General features: G+C 38.8%; 1 protein-coding gene across 1 annotated transcript in view; it reads right to left on the bottom strand.

Moving 5' to 3' along the window:
• LOC129769628 (5-hydroxytryptamine receptor 1A) overlaps positions 1 to 15,918 on the bottom strand; it is a 220,886-nt gene that overhangs the window by 28,409 nt on the left and 176,559 nt on the right. The gene's annotated exons all lie outside the window — the stretch shown is intronic.

The following is a 15,918-nucleotide window of genomic DNA, read 5'->3' as shown; positions in this document are numbered from 1 at the left end:
CGTTCGGTGGAAAAGCCGGAAAAATTGCGTAAACCAATTCCACTCTGCGTACAACCAAAATACCAGAAATTTGCTCCTATCACCATTTTGAGGAAAAAAAAGAAGCAGATTTTGAGCCGCACATCACTTTAATTAAATTAACGCATTGCCATCGGCCGGCACCTGTTCCGGAATTAATTTAAAATAATTTTATGGCTTGTTTTTTTTTGCTGAAATTATTTTTTCCGCTCTCTCTGTGAATCGTTCGCTTGGTAACAACGATAAGTTTGTATTAGGAGCTGGATTTTTTCTCAAGCACAATATCATAACGCTAAATTGTATGCTGAATAAACTTTAGAAGAATGGTTATGCGATAACAATTGTTATTAGTGTATTCGTTTGCGTGGACTAATGGTTCACCAACCTTGGTATCTTTCTTACTTTAATATCTGTCTACCATACGTAGCATTGGTATCCACATTATAAACGGACTAGGATATCAGTCGATTGTGCTCCCGTGGCCGAGTGGTTAGCGTCCCACACTATCATGCCGGGGGTTCGGGTTCGATTCCCGTTCTGGCCGGGGGATTTTTCATCAAAGAAAATTCTTCCGGGTTGCACTGTGGTCACGCGTATTCCAGAGTTTGTCACTCCAGAGTGCATTTAAGGCGTGTGTGTTATTCGGCATAGAAATCTCAACCAAGTATTACTAATAAAAATGACGCAAGTAATGCTACGTTGAGAAGGCAAAAGTTCCACTGGAACGTTAATGCTATCCAAGGAGGATATCAGTCGATAATAATTATTATATAACCTAACGCAAGCAAAACCTCCTCACCTTCAATTAAATCGAGGGGTTGTTTTTAAATTCAATTTTCTGATAAGCACTGTTGATCCCCGCCGGGACCGGATTATATTTTGCTAATCAGAGGTGTGAATATTTGCATAGAAAGAAGTTAGCTCCGAAACTGTATCAATGTTTTTGGTTCTATATTCATCAGTTCTAACCAATCGAATAATGCTGTAATGGTCTTTACTCGAGTTTAAACTACAAATTTGTATTCCTAGTTGCTTCCGTCGATGTTTACACAAGTCTCTATTCTATGACACCTTTCACGAAAGTTCGTTTAACGGTGAAAATGAACTATACAATTACATTTGCGATAGTTTCGCCAGAAAACAAAGTTAACTAATTAATTTGTTTGTAAATCAACCCTTTGCGATCGGAATTCTTTTCACTTGAAAAAGCAGTGATGTATATCATTGTAGGATTACATGAAGAATATGTGTAACGTATAAATGTATAAAAGATGAACAAAGTTGATTTATGTTTATGTTTTTATGTTCCCAAAATGCGGTTCAGGTGTTCGCATGTATCACAAAAATAATTAGTTTGGCGTTTTCCACTTTCTGTTTGAACATGTAAAGGGTTTTCCATTTCGGGCTTCCGAAAGTATACAGCCCTGCGCTGACAACCGTTTGACATAGCTTTCAACCAAAGCGTCATATCGTTAGTTGAATGTCTGCCATTTTACAATATGGATCGTTTTGGTTAAATTATACTATAAAAATGATGAAAAACCGGTGAATGTTTTTCGAGCATTACGGACGGATTTTGGTCGTCATGGGCGGCCTACAAAGCACACAATCGCTAATGTAGTGCGTAAATTCGAACAAACTGGATCCGTAGCGGATATTGTGAAACCTGTGCATCATCGTAATGTGCGTTTGGCCGAAAATTTTGCTGCTGTTGCTACCAGTGTGGAGGATGACCCGAATATTTCGATTCCACGGCGTGCTCAGCAATTGGGCTTGTCAAACACATCATTGTGGCGAATTTTGCATTTGGACTTGTACCTACATCCATATAAAGTCCAACTGGTACAAAAATTAGAGCGTGGTGACCATGGAATGCGTTGGGCATACGTCGATTGGATGAACGAACAACAGCAGCAAAATGATGAATTTTCGCATCAAATTTTCTTCAGCGATGAGGCACATTTCGAGCTCGGTGGCTATGTGAACACCCAAAATTTCCTTATATGGGGCTCAGAAAATCCACACGTGATTGTTGAAAGGCCATTGCATCCGCCAAAAGTCACTGTTTGGTGCGCATTATGGTCTGGTGGAGTCATCGGGCCGTATTTCTTTGAAAATGAGGACGGTGAGACGGTAACTGTGAATGGTGAGCGCTATGGCCGCATGTTTACCGATTTTTTTTTTGCCACAAATTGAAGATATGGATACGGATGACATGTGGTTTCAGCAGGACGGCGCCACGTGCCACACAACACGACCGAACATGGCCATATTGCGAACGAAATTTGAGGGACGCATAATTTCGCGTTTTGGTGATGCCAATTGGCCGTCCAGATCATGCGATTTGAACCCGCTAGACTTTTTTTTTGTGGGGTTCTGCGAAAGACCGTGTCTATGCCAACTCTCCGCAAACTCTTGAACATTTGAAAGACAACATTCGTGAAGTTATGACCGAGATACCGCCCCATATGTGCCGAAAAGTCATCGAAAATTGCCTGTTCCAGATCAAGGTGTGCGAGGAAGCCCTAGATGGACATTTGAATGATGTTGTATTTCACACATAATGGCATAAACCAAACTTTAATTTGAAATAAAAGTTTCATCGAAATTCGAATTCTAAGTGTGTTTTATTTCAATTTACTTTCGGAATTTAAAATTGGAAAACCCTGTACAATAATGCTCTCTGCCGCAATACATGTAGTTTTCCATCAGGCCTTTCTTCAAGCATGGATGACAACTTGTTTATACTTGTTTATACTGAGTATCGTTATGTATTATTCATAGGAGCACCGTTTGGGTTGGTGAAAAGATTCACTAGACATTGAAATACTTTCAGGAAGAGTATGAACTGATATATTTTTGCATAAAGTACAAAATAAGTATACTTCTTTGTTGTGGTGACTGAGATAGATGAGGGCAAAATGGTTCATTTCAGTGATCGGCTCATAGCCGCTCGTCCATTGAAATGATCCGAATCTTTTTTGAACCACGGCTCTTTTTTGAGCCAAGACTCGTTCGAAAAGCGGCTCTTTCTTGAACTCATTAGAAAAGCGGCACTTTTTTGAACCGCAGCTTTATTTTTGAACCGTGGTTCATTTGTAATGACCCATGGATCGCACGCTCGTTCTTACGAACCGGCTTAAATGAGCAGCTCGTGAGCGCTCGCCTATCTCTAGTTGGGTTTATATCCCCGGGAACGTGAACGTCAACATGTAGCGGAACAATATGGTTATTTTGCGGTGAACTCCATATTGATCAAACAACTCAACATAAGGGTGGTTAGCCGAGTGATCGCAACAAAATTTGACACTAGCTCATCGGAAGGGGTACACTGGGGTACATAAACATGAACATTTACGGAGATATTCATCTTTTCCGTAGTCCACACTCACTACGGCGAATTTTCGAATTTCTCAATATTTCCGAAATTCAAAACTATATTGGGAATTTTTATGAAAGTAATATTTTTCACATAGGTGGGGGTAAAACGGACAGGTTAAGAAGATCTTCTATTATATCTTTGGAAACTCATGTCCCAAAACTTTAATGCAGTTTATCGCAATTCAATATACTGTATGTAATATATTGGTCAAATATTTTACGAAAAGTGTTTTTCGATGTTTTTCACTGAAATGCAACATTTTTTTCAGTGCGGGTAAAATGGACATATAGTGGGGGTAATATGGACAGGTTTGTAATATATGAAGCGTAGAGGTTTATCGATCGCGAGAGGAATAATTTTATTCAACTAAGGTCTGAATTCATCACGAATGTCTGTTGAATGATGAAATTAATCGAATTAATCCACCTAGAAGTGATATCGTGCTTTTCAGCAGTATAAACGGACAGACCCTCAACTATTTTGCTTTTGGTTCCAGTCAGCCTCTTAACAGTCCACATTTGGCGATTTGTTTTCCATTTATAAACGCAGGGCATTCCTTAGGAACAGATTAAACAGACTTTTCACAGTTCATCTCACTCCCACTGGTAACTGTCCGTTTTACCCTACCGATACAATATTTTTCAATAGTTTAAATTTTCCACTCAAAAATGAATTCACTTTTCCGTACATAACTAATATCTCTTCTCTGTTAACTCACAAACCGAAATGTAGCTATCAGCGAATTGAATTTTGATATTGAACCACTGAAAAGGCTTAATATCGCAGCAGATAAAATTACATCCACACGGGGAGTCATTCACGATTTTAGGTTTTTGTTTCCCTTTTCCACTTTTGATCAGTTTTCATTGCAATTGGGTGGCTTTAATATTATAGAATAACATGTAGAAGGTATTCTCATTAACAGAAATTTGAAATTCAAAATGTAGCTATACAAATCAACACCCTGTCCATATTACCTCCACTGTTCGTATTACTCGCGGTTTCCCTACACACACTTAGAGACGGGCGAGCGCCTACGAGCCGCTCATTTGAGTCGGTTCGTCAGAACGAGCGTACGATTCATGGTTCATTGTGCTCATAATGGGAATGATTATAATCATCTATATAGTCCATGGAAAGAGCTACCTGTCAATACATAAATATGCTATTGCACTTATAACGACCTAAGAAGCTATGATGATGTTGGGAGGATCGCGGTTTTAGGGAAAATAAATTACCGAGATTTTTCAGTGAGTTTATTGAGTCTGAATTACGGAATCCAATTTTATAATCGCTTCACTCTGTCTCAAGCTCCTCCAATCCAGTCGCAATTTTAGTGAATCCGTGGAACATCGCAACGGAGGCGGTTGCGATGCCAATAATTGCCGCAATTCGACTTAATCCCGCTAGATTAATTGAATACCAGCGCCGTTCGAGAAAGGAATACTTGGGAAAGTATTTGAAATGCAAGCACTGCATTTCCGTAACGTCTAGAAAATTTATCGTCTGGGGCCGAACTTCGAGCAGGGCAAGGATGGCTGCTTTAAGTCCTGAAGGATGGCACGTATTTGTACTGCAGCTAATGGGATCAGAATTAGTTCAACTCAATTACCTCCTTGGACGGATCCATTGATGAAGCCACGAAACCAGCAGCTGACATTGGATGAGGAAAATATACATCGTCGGGATGAGGATGAAGTCACATCGAAATAAAATGGTAAACCTTGTCTCATTGTCTCAAAATGCATAGGGCAACGGAGAGAATGACATTTCAACTTCACTGCCAGAATATTTAAAATTGAGCATTGGACCCGATGGGGACTCAAATTGTATGCATGGAAAAATGATCCCTCCAGTGTTGTTGGGTCCTTTTCGGTGCACACTATTCGATACGATGGCAGAAATATATTGCCCGAAAAGCCATGTTCTCTCCAAAAGCAAGTTTGGTATTTGGCCTGAAAATTAGTGACGTGTGTGATCATTGCATTGGGTAATGGCGCCCTGAGGTCCAGCGGACGGACAGGAACGAAATCGATACACAGCAGGTCATTACACGAAATAGCACAAATAACGGTCCTGGATTTCCATTTAGTTCCATACTCGTCGCTCACCAACACAATATCCTCCTCTGGTTGCTCTATTCGAGTAGCTTTGGTCGAGAAAGCAATATTTTCCACTCCAACCGCTTCGATGAGTTTCTCCACCAAAGCTTCCCATCCTCCACCACCGACTGGTACCAAATGCGTTTCAGCCTTCATCAACATCTCATACAAGTTTTTCATAGACGATACTGAACGACAAAACTTTATCCAATCCGTCACACTCAGTTCGACCGGGTTAAAGCCACAGCTGATTTTGATCAAAAACCGAAAGAAAACTTTCGATTCTTCCAGCAGTAACTTTCTCTCGAGAAACACATCCATATTCATGGGGTTTTCGGTGATAAATCGACTCGAGCAGAGCGAATCGATTTCCCTCATAAGACGTTCACTTTCAATCTTTGCCAGCAGGCCAAACAGAAAGCGCCCCTCGAAGGGTGTTACGTGGCGCATCCTATGGTTCGAATCGGCATCGGTCACCGCTTCCACACAACCAAGCGGAACACCAAGCTCCCGACACAGGTCAATGGCGTGGAAATGATCCGGCGTGATCCATCGTGACTGTAATCCGTCCAGTTGGCCACCCGCTTTGTGTGATTTTTCCAGCAATTTGATGTTCACTTCTGGCCACTTGCGTCGGATGATTCTTGCCGCACACAACCCGGACAGGCCGGCCCCGATAATGAGTACATCCAGAGTGAGAGTCTCGTCTGACATGAATTTAGGATTTATTTGTTTTTGTCAGAGCAAGCTGTTTTGCAATTTTCAAAGCACGCTGAGTGCGTTTCAAATGGAGATAGGTACATGTGGCTACACTTAGAAAAATCCTCGGTCGAAAACTACCAAATATATTTGGTAATGCAAAATTAGTAGAATGTACAAATTTTTTGTACATATTGTCAACAAACCCGCATCCCTACCAGAGATTAGTATATTTTACTCGATAACATTAGTAAGCTTGGATATTGTCATATCTGAAAACTGGTGAGAAAAGCGCGTATTAACCATTTTCATTGTTCCCATAAGGCAATACGGAGGTATAATTCTGATACGTGCATTTTCGGCGATAAAATGTAGCCGATATTGGGCTTCCGAATCATGGTTCTGCTTGACATATGTGTTTATTAGTACGGTCGAAAATGACTATAGATTGGTAGTATTTACCAAAAAATTCGTTATATTTACTAATTTTTTCTCTCAGTGTACAAACCATCGACAGATATGAACCATCTGTCGTTTATTTGATTCTGAAGATTGACAATGAGGGAATAACGAACAAAAACGTGTTATTCAGCTATTCCAAGCCAAATCGATATAGTGGTTCACAGATTCTCGTGAAAAGTGATACTTGTGTTCCTTATCGCAAATATAAGACTCGTATTTTTTTTCCATTAGGGTAGCCAAATCAACTTTTCACCATTTTTTACCAAAAATGAATTTTATCAAAAAATCATAAATTTTGAAATTTATTTCCAGTTCAAAATTTATAATTTTTGGATTTTTTTTTCAGATTCTTTTTTTCGTTTTCGAGTTATGATTTTTAAAAGTTACATTTTTTTTAGTCTTCGTTCAATATTCCTATCCGACTAGACTAGATATATGCGACTAGAATCCATTCGTGACTATGACATTTGTTCGAAGAAGACTAGCTCATTGACTTCAGTTTGTTGTGTTACATTTATGTTACATTACATGTTATGTTACAGAGTTACATCTGAGTCAGTTCAGTAGTTCGAATGTGATGAATTTTTGAAAAAATATCTTTTGGACCTTCGGTTAACTTTGAAAAATCATAACTTAAAAACCAAAAAAGGCATCAATCTAATCAAAAAAGACTAGGTTATTAGCTTTAATTTGGTATGTCGATCATTTAAATCGGTCCAGTAGCTTTTCGAAAAAGGCCGTTTTCGGACAAAAGGGGAATAAATTGATTTTTCGGATCACCCTAAGATGGAAATGGAAATTATAAAAATAAAAAAAAACGAGTCTAATATTTTGTGATGAAGAATAAAACTACCTACTGGATCGATTGTTTAAGAACCCCCATAAACGCCACTTTTATCAAAATGGGCTTTTTGATGATTTTTGAGAAATGTTTATAGTAAATGTAGATACCCTTACATCTACTATAAAAATTTCAGAACAAGTTAGTTCTACAAACCCCTAAAATTGAGGTTGTAAATATTGGTTTGTTTGAGAAACCCCATAAGTCCACGTTTTCAATTATCACCACGCGCGGCGCTGCGATAGGTATATAATTTAATTCATTGTTTAAATCCGATACCGTTAGAAGAAGGTACAACTCAACTCCTGCTTCGGATTGCTGCCCGGACACAACCCCGTAATTCTTCGTGTTCCACGAAGGGGACGACTCTAAGGGTGCGAATGAAGAATACTCTTTTTTAATGTATTCATCTTAGATCTCCCTGGGAAAACTTTAATCCGTTGACCGATGTTTCTCGATTAGGGGACTTTCTTTTCGGCCAGGCGACAGAAACTTTGCAATCCAGAAGAAGAAGATAAATAAGATGAATGGCGTCTACACATTACCTCTACACCCAAATTAGCGATGATAGAAAACATTTCATCATCGACAGAAAAAATGCTTTTCCGTGTGCTGAAGAGTGAAATGAATAATTAAAAGCACCCTTTTCAAAAGCTTTAAAATGTTTGTACGTCTAAGAGCAGACATCTTTTTCTCTCAGAGTGCGTGGGATTGTACCCAAAAACAAGTTCAAGATATATCAACGGGAATCGAACCAAGGTCGGCTGAAATGCAAGGCTGTTTTACACGACCACGCTATCCACACAGCCACTGGTGCTGTTGCATAAATGCGTGACAATATTACACCTCATTATAAAATGAAGTAGAAAAGTGTATTCTGAAAGTAAAGAGAAGAGCATAAATTGGAATCTATATCCTAAAGGGTGTGTCACATCAAATTGCATCACGGAAAAAACGCTGTAGAAATTTAATTTTTAGGAATTATATCTTCAGCTTTCGCTTATAATCAGATAAGAGTGTATAGATCACGTTGGCCATGCTTCACTGTAAATTTTTCGTAAATTTGGAAAAATGTCGTCGAACGAAAAAGATCGTCGTGAATTAATCCTACGCACTCATTTCGAGAATCCGGAGTTGTCACATCGGGACATCGGTAAGATGCTGGGAATCGTCCAATCCACGGTCAGCAGAGTACTAAAACGATACTTCGAGAACCTAACCATCGACCGGAAGGTGAAGAGGGGCAAAAATGGATGCTCCGTCAGTGAAAAAGATCACAAGCGCCTAGTTAAGCAGTTTAGACGTGATCCGAGAATTTCGGTCCGGGATGTCGCCAATAAGCTGAGTTTGTCAAGTTCATTCGTCCAGCGGACCAAGAAGCGGGAGGGCCTGTGTACATACAAGGTTCAGAAGGCTCCTAACCGCGACGAAAGGCAAAACATGGTGGGGAAGACGCGAGCCCGGAAGCTGTACACCGAAATGCTGACGAAGCCGCATTGCCTGGTAATGGACGACGAAACCTACGTCAAAGCGGACTTTCGTCAGCCGCCGGGCCTGTTGTTCTTCTCCGCAGAGGACAAATTCAGCGTTCCGGAGGAGATTCGCAAGCAGAAACTATCCAAGTTTGCCAAAAAGTACATGGTGTGGCAAGCGATCTGCTCTCGCGGAAAGCGGAGCGCCCCCTTCGTGAAGACCGGCACGGTAAACGGGCAGGTTTACCTTAAGAAGTGCCTACAGAAGCGCTTACTACCACTATTGAAGCAGCACGAGGGACCGACCATCTTCTGGCCGGATCTCGCTTCGTGCCACTATTCAAAGGACGTGTTGGAGTGGTACGAAGCCAACGGGGTCACCTTCGTGCCAAAGGAAATGAACCCGCCCAACGCGCCGGAGCTTCGCCCAATAGAGAAATATTGGGCGATTATGAAGCAGGCCCTCCGGAAGAACCCAAAAGTTGTCAAATCGGAGGCGGACTTCAAGAGAAAATGGATTTCTGTTAAAAAAAAACTACAACCTGACGTTGTACAGAACCTTATGGACGGGGTAAAGAGGAAGCTGCGAGCATACGGGCTTGGGCTCGAAGTATGAATAAAAAGAAAATGCCAAAAGTTGTTTAATAGTTTTTATTTTACTGTCTAAAATTTTCAAAAGGATCGGTCTACTGGGCGAATTTCTACAGCGTTTTTTCCGTGATGCAATTTGATGTGACACACCTGTCTTAAAATTGCATGAAACGTCGAGATCTAGAGTCATCTCGAAAAAAAAAAATTATCATAAATCGACACTCTGGGACTTTTTTTTTTCGGAGTACGAGACGAAACATATGGTTTTAAGTGTCAATAAAAATAATTATCTCCATTTTTCATTCGGAACTTGTTGCGAAATGTTGATTTGCACGATAATATACCCTATACAAAATATTAGCTCATTCGAACTTCATTACTTAGTGTTGCAGACAGGGTTGCCAACTATTATTTTTAAAAATCAGGGAGAGTGAAAATTAAGATCAGGAGAAATCAGGATGCTCATACTGTGTTGTCCGAAAAGTTCAAACCGACTTTTGGAAACACAAACGCATGATTTTTATACGCAGACATACATTTACTGAAATTTATATGCACAGTTTTGCTCCACGATCTTTCGATCTTTTTCCACAGCTCAAAAAATGTATCCACCAGAATGTTTGCTTTCTCGTCGACAACTGTTTTATTTATAAAAGAAAGATATTTTCTATGCTGTCCATAGTGTCGAAGTTCGTGTGCTTGAGAGAATTTCGCAGGGACCTTTATCTGTGATAATCTGAAAATGCAATATCCGGTTAGTTTAGCTGGTGGGATAGCACATTCCAGCCAGACTCCAAAATAAATTGACGTGTTGTCAAAGAGCCATGAAGTTTTGCGTTGCTCTGATGGAACACGAGTGCTATCGCATTGACTAATTCTGGAAGTTTCTTTAGATTGTTACGAGCAGTAGTTGTGAGAATTTATCAACTGTTTGGTTAGTAGAAGCTCATAATAGAGCTTCGATAATAATGAATAAGTTCAGCTTCGAGATCAATTTCGAAAGTTTATGCTAATGATGATGAGTTTTGGTGAAAATATCAGGAAATTTATTGACAAAGTTGTAAAGTAAGAATTATGTTTTAACAATTCAAAAAACAACTAATTATTTCCATTCAAAATATGATGATTTGAAACTGGAACTGGGCGTGCTGATCTGATAAAGTATCTTTTTTTCACGCCAAGGTTTGATAAAATTTGACAGGATATCTCCGATTAAGATTAAGCATTATACAACGGCGGACTGTAGAGCTGTTTTTCATAGTCTATTATGACAATTCTCATTTCCAACCAGGAAAACTTCGTATATTTATTATGTACAATGTTCATTCTAATAAAGTAAAACGTACAAAATCAGGAAAAATCAGGATCATTCCAGAAAAATCAGGGAAAATTGAGTGTTTGTCAGGATATCAGGGAACGTGTTAAAAAGTCTGGGAAATCCTGAAATACCAGGAAGGTTGACATCTCTGGTTGCAGACGTTAAAATTTGAGTTTTTTGAAAACCGAATTTTAGTTTTTTGAATGTTTCGCGCCTGGGCACAACAATGAAATTTTGTATCCCAAAAAAACCACCCTTGGACATTTATGCTAACAAGGAAGAGAGTAGAAGGGAAAATAAAATCATACCTGCACGCAGATGGAGCCTATTTTGACTCATTTGTTATTTTGTTTCGCAAGATTCTTTCAAAGGAGTAATCATGCATTGAATGTTGTTGTCTACTCTTTGTTAAGTTAGGTTCACTCACAGTCCCGAATGAATAAGGTCGGAGAGTTGAAAATGATTCATCGTGTAATCTCACGATTGCTTGCTGCATTCTCTTCGCCATGATCATCCCAAGCAGATACAAAACAGATTCATAATTAGTTGTGCAGAAATGAGCGAAAGAACCTTTCCGTGCTTGCTTGTACATAGTCTTCCCAAATTTTGGGGAAGGGTTGTAAAGACGGACACCTTAAGTAAACGTTGTTTTTTTTCGTGAATTTCGCAAAATATATGTTAGGCTGTCAAAAAAGTCCTGCGGTATTTTTTATATATGCGCCGTTTTGTTCGATGACTTGTTCCCAACGAGATACCAACTTCATAATACCCCTGTTATAGAAGCTCGCTTCCTTATTGGCAAAAAACTCGGATAGCCAATTTTCACAGGCCTCTTTTGTGGCTAACTTCTGACTACTTAGCTCGTTCGCCATGGACAAAAACAGGTGGTAGTCACTTGGTGCAAGGTCCGGACTATACGGCGGATGCAAAAGAACCTCCCATCCGAGCTCCCGGAGCTTCTGGCGCGTCACAATGCGGCCTCTGTTTATCAAAGATGGCCTCTTCTTCATGAGTGCTACCTTCAAGCGGTCCAGTTGTTGGCAGTACAGGTCCGAATTGAGCGTTTGGCCATAGGGAAGCAGCTCATAATAGATTATTCCTTGACAATCCCACCAAACAGTGAGATGAAAACACCTTCCTGGCCGTTAATGAGGGCTTGGCCACCGTCTGAGCCGCTTCAGCGGGCTTCGACCACGACCGTTTGCGCTTCACGTTGTCGTAAGTGGCCCACTTTTCATCGCCAGTCACCATCCGCTTCAGAAACGGGTCGATTTTGTTGCGATTCAGCAGCGAAGATGTTTTTTTGCGTCAACGTGTGTGGCACCCATATATCGAGCTTCTTTGTGAATCCAAGCTTCTTCAAATGGTTAATAACGGTTTGATGACTCATCCCCAGCTCTTGACCGATGCTACGGCTGCTACTATCCCGGTCTTTCTCGGCTAATTCAGCGATTTTGTCGCAATTTTCGACGACAGGCCTTCCGGAGCGTGGCGCATCTTCGACGACCTCTACACCAGAACGAAAACGTTGAAACCATCGTTGTGCGGTGGAAATGGAAACTGTATCGGGTCCATAAACTGCACAAATTTTATTGGCAGCTTGAGATGCATTTTTGCCTTTGTCATAGTAGTACTGTAAAATAGGTCGGATTTTCTCTTTATTTTGCTCCATATTTGCGACACTATAACTCACGAACGACTTAACCAAACAAAACACTGTCAAGGACTATATTATAGCGCGCAAATACCTTTCCAACAAGCTATAGTATGACTCGATACAATGAATACAACTAGAACTACGCGCTTATAACGACACCTCGCGGAAATACCGCAGGACTTTTTTGACAGCCCAATATATATATATATCTATCTCACCACAAATTGACAAATTCGGATTACGTTTCAAAAACCGTTCGGTTGATTCGTCCATGATATCTGGTTGCATTTGCAAACGTAGTTAGTGGGCATCCGTTAAAAAAGAAGGAGGAGATGATCAAATTGTTTTCAAAACAAAATGTTTGTTCTTTGTCGGTGGAGTGTCTGTCTAACCCGACTTGATTAGTATTTTATTTTCGTCAATATTTCTGAAGTAAAAATGAGAAAACTTCACCGCTGATTAGATAAACTGGAAGAGAAGAGATGGTAAAACATTCACGTGACGAAAAATACCCAAAAAAAATACTCGATAACAATAGGAACTTTATTTTTTGCAGACGAAAATTTACATTACGCAAGCATACATTTTTTTCTATCATCTTTCTCTTTCTCTTATAATGATGCATATAAAGCCTTTTCACTTTAATAAGCGGCCTACTCGCTTGCACGAATCATAAAATCGACTCTTTGCTCTTTCCAATAAGCTCCACTAACACCTTGAAACAAACAAAACAAAACATTAGGTTGGGAATTAGCTGACACAGTCCCTAAGTAGAGCGATAAAATACACATCAAAGATAGAAAAAAAATGACCAATGACTTCATTTTTTTCAAATACCGCACAAAAAATCGGACGAGATTTTTCATGTATTTTTTGTGCGATCGCACAAAAAATTGCATAAAAACCGCACAAAAATAGGTTTTACTGTATACACTACTTTCTATTGAAGCCGAATTCCTAGAATTTTATACCAATGCGCTTTTTTGCGCTGTGTGCTATTGCATTACATCACCCAATATTCTAATGAAATTGCATTATGTATTAAGGCAGTATTCTAGTCTAGAAATTTGAGAAAAATCGAAATTTTTTTCCTTCATATTTCTGTAGTTTAGGCATTCAAGAATATACCCTTATCGGTGAATAAAAGGACTTATCGAAAATCCTTTTATTCGCCGAGTTCGAGCCATTTTAGTGATGCGATTTCAAACCTGGTACGGCAATGACAATTTCAACGCATTCAAACTTCAAACGCGTTTTTCTCTAAACTTGTTTTTCCATACTGGCGTACACGATATCTCAAGTTCTACTGAACCGATTCATGTCGAAATTGTATGAATACAATCTGCAGGCATCTCTCTATCGCATGAACCTCTAGAAAATAATATTCTCTAAATTATACTATTTTTAAAAAATCGGGAAACGTAAGAAAAAACGTTTTAAGCCGCATTTGTCCAAAAATTGAGTCTCTACACTAGAATATCCCCTTAAGCCGTGAGCGAAAGATTAACTCGAAAGAAAAGAGGAACTCTAGATCAGGGGTGGCCGAACTTTTGGGCATTACGGGCGACTAATTGTTCAAATATTAGGTCGCGGTCTACCAGCGGTCATTAGAAAATGATGTAGTACTAGACGATAAAACAAATTTTGAAACCCTCCTGTACTCGCGCGTAACTCGTATACTCGCGCACGGTGTCACAGACTGTGCGTGTCTCTACAATTTTATTATTGTGTATTTTTAGGCGTTATTGTTTTTTATTTAAAGTTAAAAAAAAGAGAAATTAAATGAAAAATTGATTATCGCTCTGTGAGACCGTATGCTCGAGTATATGAAGGTTAATTAAAGGAAAACAATAGGTCATACTAATAAATATTCAATGATAATTTTTTCTATTAAATAAAAATAAATATCGGTTACTACACAATTTATAAGTAATACTTCTTTTTCTGTGAAGTCTCATCAATCAAAATCGTTGATTTTTTTTAAAGTAATTTTCATTTATGAACACACAAAAATTTATTCTCCATAAGAATACACCCAACATGATTATTAATCAATTATTTAGAGGTAGAAGAACCATCTATCAGAAATATTGGCCCCTATTATGTAAATTGATTTGAACGGTCAATGTTATCCCTATAATTATCACACCGAACAAATTTTCGTATTTTGTAAATCGATAGAATCTAATTGAATCGAGTTCTTTCTATAATATCATGCGTGCGAATTGCATATTTTGAAACGTTGCCGAAATGTTTCCCAAAGCAAAATATCAGGATTGCAAGCAAACCAAACAGCTCAAAACATTATGCTGACAGTTTTCACCCAATATTTCCAACATTTAATTTTAGAAGTTTCTAATTTCTTATTCATCACTGTTGTTCTATTTATGATTATATTTCTTGAGAGAAATCCGCACAATTAATTTACATTACTTATCATAGTTATAAAGTAAAAATAACAATACTTCGTGAAATTTCGCATTCGCAGTCTTCAAAGGCGAATCTTTCTCCAAAAATTAAGTTAATTTTTCGATGAAGAAATATCTTACAACTAATAAGTTTTATTGAGTTTAGCATAAATTCCTTATAGAATGATCACGGTAAAAGGTAGAGATATTTAATCTGTTGCGATTGGATTAAAATCTAAACTAGACACTATCCTAGACCAGCTGGCGGGCACCCCGGAATACCTACGCAAGCAACCGGTAGACCGCGGACTACCATTTGTCCATCCCTGCTCTAAATAATCAAATATGCTGCCTCTAGAATTTTCCGGAATTGCGATGTTTCTAGAAATTTCTTTTGTAACCGTAACACATCGGTACACGCATACATGATTCATGAGAGAGAGAAACTAATTTTTGACTGTATCAGTTATTACAAGTTTCGAGCTGCTCTATGATGTTTGATCAAATTTTTAAAATTCAACATTGTGAATAAGGCGTAGTAAGAATATTAAAAAGCGAGTGAACTGTCATTTCTTTTAACCTAACCTATTTTTGTCCAACGGAGCAATTTCATATTTAGGCACGGCATTCATTTATCATCATAAAAATCTTAAAAGCGCTTCCTATACTTATTTGATGCTTGTTAGATTGGAAATGTTTCTAGGACTTGAAATTGCAGTAGCATTGAGGGTCTGATCATAGTAATCGAATCTCTACATCATCTGTTTTATCAACTCCCTATTTTATTGATTCATCACTCCTGAAAATCTGTACTCTGTACGAAAAATTGTACGAAAGAATCTGTACGAAAAAGTCGAAAAAATCTGTACCATTTCAGATAAATCTGTACTCGTGGCAACACTGTTGCCTGGTGTTTGTTTTTGTGGAAGCCAACAAAATTCATCGAATCCAACCAGGTTACACAACTG

The sequence above is a fragment of the Toxorhynchites rutilus genome, chromosome 2 (assembly GCF_029784135.1).
Source record: "Toxorhynchites rutilus septentrionalis strain SRP chromosome 2, ASM2978413v1, whole genome shotgun sequence".
Classification (NCBI taxonomy): Eukaryota; Metazoa; Arthropoda; class Insecta; order Diptera; family Culicidae; genus Toxorhynchites; species Toxorhynchites rutilus.
The sequence above is the reverse complement of the archived record's forward strand: the minus strand, read 5'-3'. Positions and strand labels throughout refer to the sequence as shown.